The sequence below is a fragment of the Hemicordylus capensis genome, chromosome 1 (genome assembly GCF_027244095.1).
Source record: "Hemicordylus capensis ecotype Gifberg chromosome 1, rHemCap1.1.pri, whole genome shotgun sequence".
NCBI lineage: Eukaryota > Metazoa > Chordata > Lepidosauria > Squamata > Cordylidae > Hemicordylus > Hemicordylus capensis.
Genome location: NC_069657.1, coordinates 135,877,779 through 135,893,172, shown reverse-complemented (window position 1 = coordinate 135,893,172; position 15,394 = coordinate 135,877,779). Strand labels below are relative to the sequence as shown.

General features: G+C 42.6%; 1 protein-coding gene across 2 annotated transcripts in view; it reads right to left on the bottom strand.

The window, feature by feature from the left end:
• The window catches only part of LRP5 (LDL receptor related protein 5), a 222,312-nt gene that overhangs the window by 147,802 nt on the left and 59,116 nt on the right, over positions 1–15,394 (bottom strand). The gene's annotated exons all lie outside the window — the stretch shown is intronic.

The following is a 15,394-nucleotide window of genomic DNA, read 5'->3' as shown; positions in this document are numbered from 1 at the left end:
CGAGAAGCAGGCATACGGGCTGCCATTTTGTCCCCATCACGTGTTGCAGGTGGACCAACCAGTGCACAGGGATGCCTGCATAAGCAGCTGGCTGAGTTCCATTCTCTCTCAGTTGCTCTGTGGGCAGGCAGCCTCCCGCCCTTCACTTGACTCAGTGGGAGATATTCCAGTCACCTTTTGGGGCCAAGTAGGAATTTTCTGGGTTTCAGCTGATTGGCTATGGTTGGGGCCTTTTTTCACCTATTTCTCACTGACTTTGTTAAGGATGTCTCTAGGTTATTTGGTCACTTTACAGTTGAGTGTGGATCAGGGTAGGTTAATTTGCAATAGTGTTGGGCTGGAGGGCCATCATGGTGAGTGGGAATATGGAGGAGGCTTGGTGATCTCGCGACTCTTGGGCTGGATCTACTCTCACTCAGATGCATGCCAGCTAATGCCGCTCAGTGCCTTAGGACCTGGGCTGCAGTGGGCTGGCATGCATGCCCTCGTCAGGGGTAACCTCATGGACGAGATAAGGTTCCGACCGAATCAAAGCCTGGTCCTTCGTCCTCCTGTGGGCATACTTCCTATGAGATTGACCCACATAGGGGATATTCATACTTTAGTTCAATTCCTCGTTGCAGGTTTGTAATTATTTAATAAATAATGCATTAAATTATTTCTTCCAAGCCACCTAATGGTGCAGCAGGAAATGGCTTGACTAGCAAGCCAGAGGTTGCTGGTTCGAATCCCCACTGGTATGTTTCCCAGACTATGGGAAACATCTATATAGGGCAGCAGCAATATAGGAAGATGCTGAAAGGCATCATCTCATACTGCACAGGAGGAGGCAATGGTAAACCCCTCCTGTGTTCTACTCTAGACAACCACAAGGCTCTGTGGTCGCCACGAGTTGACACTGACTCAACAGCACACTTTACCTTTAGTTACTTCCAACTACGCGTGTCCTGTCATTATTTGGGTCTGGGTCTGCAAATCATCTCCGACCTTTAATACTAGATACACTGTGTTACCTTGATATAGGCTGGTGAGGCCTCTAGTTGCTATTATAATACATGTTAAACAAAGATTTTGTAAATCACAAATAGATATATGCAGTATTAAATGTTTTAATCCACAAACTTGTTTTCAGTTGGAGCAAGACAAAACCATCAATGCAATAAAAGTGACTATTGCATTTGACAAATATAAAGATGGAGTAACAACTTATTTATTATGCACTTCTGGCAAGTAGGCAGAGATAATCAACAGAGCTGTACTGAAAATAACATGAGAGCACTCATTAAATAGCCATGTATATGTCAAAGAATACAGATGCATAGATATATTATACTATTGCCTATGCATCAGATTTCACATCTGATTGCATAATAGAAAATTACCTTTCAGAAGGCTCCTTGCTCACATTAGTTCAATATAAACAGCCTTACTGTTTCATACTAGCAATAAGAGTTCTAACAGCATACTAGGTCAGCTTCACAGCCTCCCTCCCAAATTTGAGATTTCACAATTATGGGAAGAGCAAACAACAGAAACTCAATTTATAGTTCAAGCGCATAGATTTTCGAGCCTTAAGAACAGGAGTCCTATTCCAAAAGAAGAGCAACTTCGGTTTGTGTTCATATGACACAGAGGGCTCTGAAAAATTAGAGAACCAAGCGGGGGGGGGGGGACAAGTAATAATGCAAATTAAATGTGATAACAGAATTAGCTCAAACATTAGAAAACTAATTGATTTCTAGGCAGTTCCAGATTTCCAAGTCGACTGACTGACTTGTATGTTGTTTAAGGACCAAAGCCTTATACAACAAGCCTAGAAGCTGGAAAACAGAGCTTTTAACAACAGTATACAGAGGGTATAATGTGCACATGAAAGTGAGATTCTCACTCAGATTAGTATCTGGCAGATCATAACTCTAAGCATCTAAGATGAGGGAGGTAGGACAAATGGTCCTAGCCAAAAGTTCCTATTCTTGTTTTGGGAGCATGCCTATTACGTGGCTTCAATTCTTGTCTTACAAACTGAAGCCTGTAAAAACCTACAATGGGAAAAAACTTAATAAAAACATCATGTTCCTCTTATTAAAAGGTTCTTGCAACACAAGGCTTCTTATCAAACAAGAATCATGTACTCTATGCATAAGAGTACCATACAACCAAGGCATTTTAAACATTTTTGTGTTTCAATTTAAAATATTGATTCCCACCCCCCTTACATCTAGGTATTAACAAAAATGTTTTTAAAAGAACCTCTTCTTGGGTTCTGTAAAGAATACACATCAAACGCTCAACATTTATAATAATTGTTGACATTTTGAGATTGAGGGCAAACAGGGAACCAAGAAGCTCTTCAGAATTTCTTGTCAAAAGCGTGTTATGCAATGTCATGGTAGTAGGTAAACGTATCAAAAGGTTTGCTGTTAAGACAAAATTGAAAAGGTGAAACACCACCAGATCCTCTACACAAGTTATGCAGGCACTGCAGCCTAACACGGTTTTTGCAGCCAATTTAAGTGCAAAAATGCATGACTAGGTTTATTATGGAAAAACAGTGGCATAATAAGTACATTGAAAGGCGATGCTAGCAAATGATGGAACAACCCAAATGTGTACCAGAAGAGGCTGCACATTAAAATAGGTCACAATAGCTCTGTGAAACAAGCTCAGTAAAGCCATGGTATTCTAGAAGACTGACAAGCTCACAAATTTAGTTAAGCAGTGTGGAAGAAACGCCAGCTGAGAAGGTCTTTTACAAGCAATGTTGTCGTTAACTAATGAATTCTGCCAAGGAATGGGGAGGGGAAAGACAGAAGATGGTGGGGGGGGGACCAAGGAGTGTGGAGTTTATTAAATGAATGAAATCCACAGAAGCAGAGCATGAACAAAACACCCAAAAGCAACAGGCAAATGAGTTCCTTAAGAGGGACCCTGAATAATTTCCAATCAAATAAACTATAATTAAAATAGGTCTTTTGAGAATATGCGTGTTTAAAATGTTGTAGAAGAGAAGCTTTGGGAGGAAACCCAACCAAGTTGAAAGTGCAAGATCACATCTGGGAAAATCAAGACTGACTGAACCCAGGCTTCTGCTCCAGCCCTTCAAAACAACTCCAAAACCTGGGTTAAGCGGCAAGCTACGTTAAGAGGGCGCACCGCTACGCCGCCGTGAGCCACGCAGCTCCCAGCGGTTCTCACATGCAGCGAAAACTGGGTACAGCTTCCATAGCCTGGTTTTCGCTGCTCGTGTGAATAGCTGCTAGATGTTTCCTGTTTAAATGCTGAATGCCCTGTGTGAAAGAAAAACTGTATTATAGCAGAGGTTTAAAAGCAGCCATCAGTAAAGATAAATCTGCAGAGACTAAAATATTAGATAGCATTTAGTGTTAATAACTAGCATTTATATAAGCACTTGACATTTCTAATAATATTGTACACCTCATTAATTTACCCTCATGAAACAAGCTGGCACATAGGAACTCATTAGCTCATCTATGGAAGTGGGGAAAGTGAGGTTGAGGCAAAAGATGACATTTTTGCTTCATGATATAGATCAAGCAACAGAACAGGAATTGTGGCTTGGAATTGGAAACCAAGGGCAGTTCTGATTGTCTTTGACAGGAAAGGCAATAACACAAGCTACGTGTAATGCCACTACTTTCACTGAAGAAAGATATTCCTACTTAGCTAGAGTTCCTGGTTGTTCACCAGCACCCATCAGAACCTCATTCATCATCAATGCCATTCTGTCAATCATGTGATGAATGGATTCAATTCACATATCTGCATTTATCTAGGGAAACACACATTGCAGTAGAGGCAAGACCTCCTTGTATATTTTAATACAGCAGTTTCTTCATTAAACCAAATGAGCATTTCACCCTGGCACCTGGCATCTGTCAAGCCCTGATCTAATTCCCCAAGGATGGGGGACATAAGAACAGCCCTGCTGGATCAGGCCCAAGGCCCATCTAGTCCGGCATCCTGTTTCATACAGTAGCCCACCAGATGCCGCTGGAAGCCCACAGGCAGGAGCAGAGGGCATGCCCTCTATCCTGTTGTTATTCCCCTGCAACTGGTATTCAGAGGCATCCTGCCTTTGAGGCTGGTGGTGGCTTATAGCCCTCAGACTACTAGCCGTTGCAGACCTCTACTACATGAGATTATCCAAACTCATCTTAAAGCCATCCAGGTTGTTGGCTGTCACCACATCTTGTAGCAGAGAATTCCACAAGTTGATTATGTGTAGTGTGAAAAAGTATTTCCGTTTGTTGGTTCTAAATTTCTTGGCAATCAATTTCATGGGATGACCCTGGTTCTAGTGTTATGTGAGAGGGAGAAGAATTTCTCTCTATCTACTTTCTCCACACCACAAATGATTTTACAGACCTCTATCATGTCTCCCTGCAGTAATCTTTTTTCTAAATTAAAAAGCCCCAGGTGTTGTAGCCTTGCCTCATAAGGAAGGATAGGATGGGAAAGAGTAAGATTCAACAAAAGTGTTTCCCAGAGGAGAGGAAAACACACAACCACGTCAGAATTCTGACTCAGAAGGGGTCATATTTGAAATGTCATTCCAAAACCCCCGCCAATGGACCAACTGGATTAAAAAAATGCTGAAATGATAGATTAATTTTGTTGAATACACCAAGTAACAGATATGACCTTACACTTAGAAGGGAGACATACTAGGTCTGTCGCTTCCTCTACCTGGAAACCTACAGCAATTTGATAATTCTTTTTTCCAAATCTGGTAACATGACACTTCAGAAAAAATACAGCCCTACTTGTAACTGTGGCTGACATGAAAGATAGTTCATCATAAAGTATCAGTTATAGTTCAAGAATCTTATAAGCTACAATTCTTTATATTAATGACAATATACTCTCTGTATAGGAGGCTGATTTGCAGAATAAAAATATTTCCTACAATTAACACCCTGCTCCCAACTTTAGGGGTGCATTACTTTTCATATGGCTACCAACTAGAAAGCAACATCAATTAGGAAGAGCCTGTTTCTATAGGAATTCTATTAATTCTAGCTTCAAGAGAAGTTTAATATTCACAATGTAGGACCTGCTCCAGAGGTACAGGAGTGTGGTCTCAACAGCATGCGGCATCAGAGTAATGGAAATCTTATCAGAATTTACAGAGTTAATATAGCCTTCAAATTAATGGATTAATTCAGATTCCAAATCCATTAGGACCATGACCAAAAAGAGAGTCACCTATTCAGATTAAACAATCCTAGTCACTTCGAAATTTGACACCTACTGCAGTTTCTTCAAAAAGTAAAGAGTGAGGTTTAGCACATCTAAAGAAACATGGAGAGAGAGAAAGAAATTACATTTCATCTGCCAGATACAGCATTTGCCTTTGTTATTAGAACCTGCAGGCCAGATTTCGCTTCCTGATAGCTTAGCTCTCAGCATTGTCTTTCTGAAAAGAATGACAGGGTGGGGAGAGAGGGGGAATCCAAGGTGTTCTATTAAAAGCAGTTAGAGCAGGAGATTAAAAACACCATGTAGTGTCAAGAAGCTTGCATTCTCTCATCTAATGGCACCCAGCAATACAGATGTTAACACTCCCTTACACAGGGCCCAACCCTAATGCAGCTTGTATTTGATATATAACTAAATCACTCAATCTTCTGACCCAGGACTTAAAAAGATACCTTGGCCACAAATATATAGCATTCAGTGAAATCCAAAAGGTAGATGAATCTTCCATCTGCACAAAGAATTTAGGACCACATGTCCCTAAACTAAAACCCGAAGAAGAAGAAGAAGAAGAAGAAGAAGAATCTGCCCTAAACACATTGTGCTTCATTACTTAGTTTATTTTCTTGGACTAATAACTTATTTAATGGTTTACAACTTTTCATTTTTTGTTGGTACTAGTTTTACTGCCTTTAAACTCCATGTTGAATTTGCATGGGAGTAACACACTTATGCAGTATCTTAACTCACTGTAACAACTACTTTTACCCAACCGTCACCATATAATTAGGGCTATTTTGATGCAGCTAAAAACTGCTTTAAGTCCTGGGACCACGCTACCCCAGCCAAGGTTCTGGATTCTCCTCATTAATCTGTACATGAAGCCCTTTTGAAGGGAACATTTATGTATTTATTTTTGCATTTATATCCCGCTCTTCCACCAAGGAGCAAAGAGAGGTATACATGGTTATGTTTATCCTCACAACTACCCTGTGAAGTAGGTTAAGCTGAGAGATAAGTGACTTGCCCAGAGTCACTCAGTAAGTTTCATGGCTGAATGGGGATTTGAACTTGGGTCTCCCCAGTCCTAGTCCAACACTCTAACCCCAACACTCTAACCATTACACAATGCTTCAACCAAGCAATCTAAGCAGTCTATTTTGTAAAGTGTGTGTGCAAAACTGATCTCCTGAGACAGAACTCTTATGAAATAAGTGGATTTTTTAGACAAGAAGCAGAAAGACCCAGCTTTAGATTGTAAGCAGCACGTTTTATTTTTATTTTTGAATAGCACTTGGCAGTTTGGGATGAACAGTAATAATAATACCACCACCACCATCTTCCTTCACTGGCTAATCTGTAATTACAAACAGAGTCCAAGACTTCCATGCTACAAAAGCCTTTAACTTTTCTCTAAGATGACCATTTTCAAAGCGTCCAAGGTGTCATTGATCACAGGATCTTTAGACTCTCCAGATCCCAGAACAGACCTATCTCCTATGCAAACATCAGGTAGAATTCAGCACAAAGAGTTCTGGGTCTTGCATATGTTAACTCTGAAATCTCATCCGATGGTAACAAGATTAAACCTGCACAATTCCAGATTTCTGGGCCACTTACAGCCTCTCTAGGTAAGCACACCTCTGCCAGGTACAAAGCTTCTTAGCATTTAACCTGGGAATCCCAGGAAGAACAGACTAACACCATACACATTTGCTCTAGGGATGTGCAAACATTTTGACTAAAAACAGACCGTTTCAAGTGTTGCCCTGTAAATAAAGGGCCCGTTTCAAGCTCAGAACAAAACCACCATGCAAGGGGAATTAGCTCAAATGGTAGAGCGCTCGCTTAGCATGCAAGAGATAACGGGATTGATGCCCACATTCTCCAGTTTTAAAAGAGGAGAGTTGATCTTGTGGTAACAAGCATGACATGTCCTCCAAGCTAAACAGGGTCCACCCTGGTTGCATGCGAATGAGAGACCAAATGTTAGCACTGTTATTGTTATTATTTATTTACACAGTCAGACAGGCGTTATTGACTGGTTTGTTTTACCCAGACATCAAGTCCTTCCCAAGGACCTGGGATGGCTGAATTTTATTATCAAAGTTGTTGCTTTTGTTATAGATATCGTCGCAGAATATAGGCTGTTCCCAGTAAAGTTGCTTTTTGTAATTGGCTGATGGTGATTTCTGTGGCCCCTATGGTGTTGAGGTGCTCTTCAAGGTCTTTTGGAATTGCACCTAGGGCACCAATTACCACTGGGATTATTCTGGTCTTTTTCTGCCACAGCCTTTCAATTTCAATTTGTAGATCTTTGTATTTTGTGATTTTTTTCTATTTCTTTTTCTTCTATTCTGCTATCCCCTGGTATTGCTATGTTGATTATTTTGACTTGTTTTTCTTCTCGACTACAGTGATATCTGGTGTATTGTGTGGTAGATGTTTGTCTGTTTGTAGTCAGAAGTCCCATAATATTTTTACATCTTCACTTTTGACAACTTTTTCAATTTTATGGTCCCACCAATTTTTGGCTACAGCTTGTATTTTTTGCAGATATTCCAGTGTATCATCCCTGCTACCTTGTCATGCCTTTGTTTGTAGTCAGTCTGTGCGATCTTTTTACAACAGCTGATTAGGTGGTCCATGGTTTCATCTGCTTCTTTACAAAGGCGGCACTTGCTGTTTGTTGTTGATTTTTTGCCTTTTGCTCTTATTGCATTTGTTCTTAGTGCCTGTTCTTGTGCAGCCAGTATTAAACCCTCTGTTTCTTTCTTCAAGTTGCCATTCTTAAGCCATTGCCAGGTCTTGGAGATGTCTGATTTTCCACTTATATTGTGCAAATATTGACCATGCAGTGGCTTACTTTTCCATTTTTCTGCTCGGTTCTTGACTTGTTCTTTCTTGTAGGCCTGCTTTCTTTCATTGGTGTTGAATAGTTTCTCCTTATTGACCATTTAAAGTGCATCTTCTTTACTGTCCTTGATATATTCTTCAAGGCCTCTTTTCTCCTCCTCTACTGTTTGATGGACTTGCAGCATTCCTCTTCCACCTGAGCTGCGAGGGAGGTATAGCCTATCTACATCACTGCGGGGGTGCAGAGCATGACTGATAGTCATTATTTTCCTGGTCTTACGATCTAGCATCTCTAGCTCTGCCTGTGTCCAGTCTATTATTCCTGCAGTGTATCTGATAACAGGTATAGCCCAGGTGTTTATGGCATGTATGGTGTTCCCGCCATTGAGTTTGGACTTGAGGATTTTTCTAACTCTCCTGATGTATTCACTTCCAATTTTTCTTTTAACTTCAGTGTGTGCGATGTTATCAGCCTGGAGAATGCCCAAGTATTTGTAATGTTCTTCCTCTTCCAGGTTCTTGATCTTGCTTCTATTGGGCAGTTCTATTCCTTCTGTTTTTCTTATTTTTCTTCTGTTCATTATTAATGCAGCACACTTGTCTAGTCCAAACTCCATTGCTAAATCACTACTGAATATACGGACAGTGTTTAGCAGTGATTCAATTTCTGACTGGGACTTTCGATACAGCTTCAGATCGTCCATGTACAGCAGATGGTTGATTTGACTTGATGTTTTAGATGTTTGGTATCCGAGGCCTGTTTTGTTTAGTATTTGTGAAGGTGGAGTCATGGTGATTACAAACAACAGAGGGGATAGTGAGTCCCCTTGGAAAATGCCTCTTCTAATGCTAACCTGTCCAAGTGTCTCGCCATTGATTGTTAACTGTGTACTCCACATGCTCATTGCTTTTAAAATAAATATCTGAATGTTTTTGCTGACACCAGTTGTTTCTAAATATTTTAGTATCCATGTGTGAGGCAATGAATCGAAGGCTTTTTTGTAGTCAATCCATGCAACACTTAGATTGGTTTTTCTTCTCTTGCAATTTTCTAAAATCATTTTGTCAATCAGCAGCTGGTCTTTTGTGCCTCTGGTGTTCGGGCAATTTCCTTTCTGTTCAACTAGAAGCTGTTTGTTAGTTAATAAGTGTTGCATCACTTCATCTATTATTCCAGTTAATAATTTGATCATGGTTGGCAGGCAGGTTATTGGTCTATAATTACTTGGAACTGCACCTTTTGCTGGGTCTTTCATTGTGAGATGAGTTTTCCCAGTTGTTAGCCATTGTTCAATATCACTTCCTTGCAAAATGTGATTGAACTGTTTTGATAGTTGTTTATGAAGGCTTGTTAGGTGTTTAAGCCAAAAGCCATGCAGTTCATCATCGCCTGGAGCAGTCCAATTTTTAATTTCCTTTGCTCTTTCACTTATTAATTCTGCTGTTATTATTAGATCTTGCATTTGTTGGTTACATTTCTTGACCTCTTTCATCCAGCCTGCTTTTTTATTATAATCTATTGGATTGTCCCATAATTTCCCCCAGAACTGCACTGTTTCTTCTTTATTTGGTGTTTCTTGCAGTTTCTCCTTCTATGCTTTAGTAGAAATGTCTCTGATTCGACTGGAATTGGAGATTCTGCCTGTGTTGTGTAATTCTGGCTCCATATCTGCTAATCTTCTTTGACGCTGTGGTTATTTGCTGCTTTATTATTTCCAGGACTTCTCTAATTTTCTTTGAATCTAGGTGGTATTTTTGGATCAGACACTGTTTGGTGTTTTCATTCTTCAGCTTCTTGTCTTTCATATCTTTCAATTTACTAGCATCTGATCCAAGCCTGGAGATTTTATTTTCTAATCTAATCTTCCATTTAGGTGATGTACTACTTTCTATTTTTACAGGTCCACTGTTCTTATATCTGAGCTCTTGTGTTGTTATTGTTGCTGCACTATACATTAGTTGGTTTGTTTCTTGCAAATTATTGGTTGTTATTTCTGCAAATGCATCATTGACATCTTTTAATGCCTGAGCAAGTTGTTTTTTGGCAACTGTTTTTAGAGCTGGAAGTCAAACCCTGGTGGTTGTTTGGTTCATGTGCTCAGTTATTTTTTGCTTTAGTTCTTGTTGCTTTTCTGTCAAATAATTAATAGTTAATTATTATTATTACTACTACTACTACTACAACATTTATATCCCGCTCTTCCTCCAAGGAGCCCAGAGCAGTGTACTACATACTTAAGTTTCTCTTTCACAACAACCCTGTGAAGTAGGCTAGGCTGAGAGAGAAGTGACTGGCCTAGAGTCACCCAGCTAGTATCATGGCTGAATGGGGATTTGAACGCAGGTCTCCCCAGTCCTAGTCCAGCACTCCACACTGTAAGAAATTCCCCTTAGGGAATGGAGCCACTCTGGGAAGAGCAGAAGGTTTCAAGTTCCATCTTTGGCTTCTCCAAGATAGGGCTGAGAGAGATTCCTGCCTGCAACGTTGCAGAAGCCGCTGCCAGTCTGTGTAGACAATACTGAGCTAGATAGACCAATAGTCTGACTCAGTATATAGCAGCATCCTATGTACCTAACCCCATTTTGATTCAAAATGTTTACACATTTTGAGCACTATTTTGGAGGCCTGTTTTGCCCTTGCTGATTAGTTTTCTGGCACCGGCTTCCAACTGGCTTGCAATCTCCTTGATTCTTGGTTGGCTTGTTATCATACAAATTGTTCCCCCATTGGCTAATGTGAGGTGGAGAGAGAAGGGAGGGGGAAACACAAAAGGAGGGAAATTCAAAATATATTCAAAGTAACTGGGAGGCAGAGAGAGCCCTTATAGTGTGCCGCTCTTGAAGAGAATACATCAGGAGAGGAGGAAGGGATCAAGGAAGGTTTGATTCTCTCAGCACAATGTATTGGAGTTGTGAAAATTGATTCGAGTTGAATCAATTTGACTTCAAATCAGGGTGATTTGAGTGATTGAAACTCAAACTGAATCACCCCAAGAATAAAGGGACTGATTACAGTTTGAATCAAATCAGACCCAATTCAAGCTCAAATCGATCCGAGTGGTGAGCACCATTTTGGAGGGCTGTTTTTCCCCTGCTGATTAGTGTTCTGGCATAGGCTTCTGAGTGGCTTGAGATCTCCTTGCTTTATGGTTGGCTTGTTATCATTCAAATCAAGTGTCATCATGGGCAAATGTGCCCCCATTGGCTGGGGGGGAGGAGCAGGGGGGGTGCCAAAGGAGGGGTTTTCAGAACATATGTAATGGGCTGCTTGGAGGCAGAGAGACAGAGAGCCATTGTGCTTCAGGAGATAAGGGTCAGAGAGAGACTTCAGCAGTAACAGCACTGAAAGCAGAGACTGGGGTTGGTGGTGGTTTGGGCCTACTGGCCAGGCTGACCAGTCCAGCCCACCTGCCTGGCCCAGTGAGTGGAGAGAGAGACAGAGAGTGCACTTGCTGAGCTTTTCAGTCTGTTTTTTCTCCTTTTAATTTGCAGTGCCAAATGCTTTTCTTTTCTTTAATTGTACCAGCCCCAGTGGCTTTAACTGGTTACAGCCTGGAATTTTTTTCCTTCTGTGCATTTTCTTCTTCTTGCTTGTGCCACCCAAGTGGCTTTAATAACGGTTGCTGTGCTTATTTTTCTTTTTCATTTGCAACCCCAAGCTGCACCTTTGTGCTACTGTCTGTGTGCCTGGTGGATTCATTTTTCTTCCTGGTGGATTCAGTTTTCTTCCTGGTGGATTCAGTTTTTGTTTTTGTAGGTCAGTGTATACTGTTTAGTGCCCAGCCTGCCAGGTTCTCTCTGTTTCCCTCCCCACCACTAGTTTTTTAGAGGTTGTTGTTTGTGTGGGTGGGTGCCTGATTGGTGCCCACCTGCCCTCCCGCCAGCTATTGAGTCCTGATAGCTACTCAGCCCAAAAATGCCTCCAAGAGCAACACTTGATCGACTCCAGCCGAAGACACTGGAAGCCCCCAGCAGAAGATGCTAGAAGGTGACACACACACCCCACTTCAGTCAGGTGCAAGAACTTAAGAGTTTTTAAAATAGGGCCTAGTTTGGGGAAGGGAGAGATTAGGTACTAGTAGGACTGTATGGCAGGAAGAGTGGGTTTCGGTTAGAAAGACCACAGTAATCCCATGACCTTTGCCTTCCCTTCCCTTCGACTATTCCCACTGTGGCTTGGTCCCCTCCAAAAAAGTCTCCCCCCCCCAAATAAGGCCTGCTTCTTTATTCTCAATTTTTCTAGCTTCCTCTGTGTGTACCACAATGCTACAGATAGCACTGTGCATGGCACACAGAGCATAAATAGACCACCCCCCAGCCCACACCCCTTTAAAGCACTTCTCCCCCCACCCCCGCAGATGAGATAAAAACTCAGGAAGTTTTTTTTTCTGTGGCAGCAGAAGAGGAAGTGTTGTTGGCTGCTAGCCCAGCCAAATTGCTCTATCCATCCTCCCTAATCCCCATGGTCAGTGCAACCCCCTGAGAATACTGCACACTGAATGTGCACACTGAACCTGGTTCTGTGGGATGCACTTGGCTTTTCTGGGGCTGCAGCCAGCTGAAACATCCCTACTGAAGGCACTGGGCACCATCCTGATTCTGCCACAGCTCCTTTACTGATGTAGTTACACTGGCTGTCAATAGGTTTCCGGACAAAATACAAAGTGCTAGTTATAACTTACAAAGCCCTAAACAGCTTAGGCAGAGAGCATCTTCTTCGTTATGAGCCCCACCGCCCATTGAGGTCATCTGAGGAGGTCCGTCTGCAGTTACCGCCAACTTGTTTGGTGGCTACACAGAGACGGGCCTTCTCGGTCGCTGCCCCGAGATTGTGGAATGCACTCCCTGCTGAGATACGATCCTCCCAATCTCTGGCAATTTTCAAAAAACACCTGAAACCCCTTCTTTTCACCCAAGCTTTCTCAGCTTCCTAAATTGTGAGGGTTTTAATTTCTGGTTTATTTTAAAATTCAAAACCCGATTTCGAGGTTTTTAATTACTGTAATTGTTTAATTGTTGTTTTAAAATGTTTTAAAATTGTTAATTGTTATGTTTTTTAATTTGTTTTAGCTCTTTACTGTTTTAGTGGTGTGTTTTAATTGTAAACCGCCCTGAGCCATTTTGGAAGGGCGGTATACAAATCAAATCAATAAATAAAAATATGCTTTTGTGGACAGGTGTCACAGGATAGCAGCTTTCTTCCATGGGAGCGAAAAGGGCAGTTGAATACTCAAGGAGAGGCAGCTTAAATTCAGCCTACCTGAATACCTGATCCCTCAGGATTTTCCAACCCAGTGGAACTCTACCTTTTCTCTTGTTCCGGCGCCTGCAGGAGCAAGAGCCAGCCATCCACGGCCTGGCAAGGGGGCTTGGTTTGGAAGTGTGTGACCTATTCAACCAGGACTGGGCGCTCCTTTGTCTTGGCACTCGAGCCATTCTTTGTTGCCATGAAGAGCTTGTGTTCCGAGATAGCAATGCTGAGCCAGACTTTGCCCACTGCTCTTCTCCTCGAGAATGTTGGAGCTGGGACACTGGCAGCATCAGCTCTCAGCTGCAATGTCTCATAGTGACCACTGGGGGTCACTATGGATAAAAGTGCTGGACTCCTCCCCAGCCCCTGGTGGCACAGTGGTAAAACTGCCGCCCTGTAACCAGAAGGTTACAAGTTCGATCCTGACCAGGGGCTCAAGGTTGACTCAGCCTTCCATCCTTCCGAGGTCGGTAAAATGAGTACCCAGAATGTTGGGGGCAATATGCTAAATCATTGTAAACCGCTTAGAGAGCTCTGGCTATAAAGCGGTATATAAATGTAAGTGCTATTGCTATTGCTATTGCTATTTGTTCTTCCAGTGTTATGCTCCATTTTGTCTCTCCAGATATGGCTGTTTGTTTTGGTCTCTTTCAGCCATAAGCTACAGCTGAAATTAAGCTGCAGGCTTTTTCACATTCATTTGTAACCTTTCTTTAAAGAAAACCTTCTAGTTCTCCAATACTAAAGAACTGTTTCAAGACCTCTTGCTTTGCTGCTTTCTCACCAACTGGTTTTGCTTTGCTATTTGAGGACTGAACTGCCATTCTTCCCCTACAGAGAAGACGACTGGTGAGCTCCAGACCACACTGACTGCTGGGGGAAGCAATCGCCTTGGCAGGTCAGCTGAGGACTAGAGTGGTGAATCATTTCAGCACAACCCTGGGTAACACATGTTTTGTCCTGCCTATGTGACTGAAGGATGAAGTGCAAAGCAGTCACCCTGACCAGCCGCCCAGGTGGAGGGACCTCCTGGTGTTAGGCAAGCAAAGGAGAGGAGGAAAAGGATGCTGGAGTGCCTGTTAGTGCACAGTCGACCCCTAGCAGTAGTATCTCCACCACTTCTCAGTTCAGCAACCTCTTGTCCCTGGCAGGGCCAAGTGAGCCTGTGCTTCCACCTCCACATTCTACCCATGGTTCATGGAGGAGTTCCTTGATGCCTTGCCAGGGGGTACAGAAGGCACCCTCTGAGCCCTGCAGGAGTGCTAAGAAGCGAGTGCTGCAGCACCTGCAGGAGATGGAGCTGATCCAGTTTTGGGCAACACGTTGTGAAGTCTGGCCGGACTTGGCCGGATGGTTCTTCTTGTGTCCGCCAATCAGCATCCAGAGCAATAGGATGTTCTCCATGGCCAGCGGTGTGATGACACCCCATCGCATATGCATGGATGCTGATATGGCGGAGTGGCTGGTCTTCCTGAAGGCCAGCCTCCCCTTGCTGGGCTATCACATTGGCAGCTCACCCCATCCTGGCCAATCCCAAACTCAGATGTGTCACAGTCTGTCCATGAGTGCTGCTGACACATGCAGACATGCATGCATACCATTGCCATGGCCACTGCACGTGCCAGCTGCACTAATGGACTGACTGTGACATATTTGAGTTTGGGATTGACCAGGATGATGGACTGGTGCCCTGACCAATGGGTGAGCCTGTCAGCCACGACCCAGATCCAATCTGAGGCCATGGTGCTATCCAGACACAAGCAGGCAGGGATGTACACGGGAGAAGAGGAGAAGAAAGAAGACGACTTCTCACAATGTGTGTATAAGCTTTGTTTCTTGTCAGACCATTTGTCCATCAGGCCATGACTGCTCTGTCCTCCTCTCTCTCTGTGGCAGGCAGACAGGACGGAAGGAAGGTTTGATTTTGTGGTTTTCTCAGCACTAAGTATAATATGCTTGTTGTGCTATTGCTTGCTGTTTTGCTGGAATTCAGATTGATAAAGGTCTGTCTGCCTTCCTTGAGTTGTGGTTTGCTTTGACTGTGAGATGTTGTGGCAAGAAATGGACAGT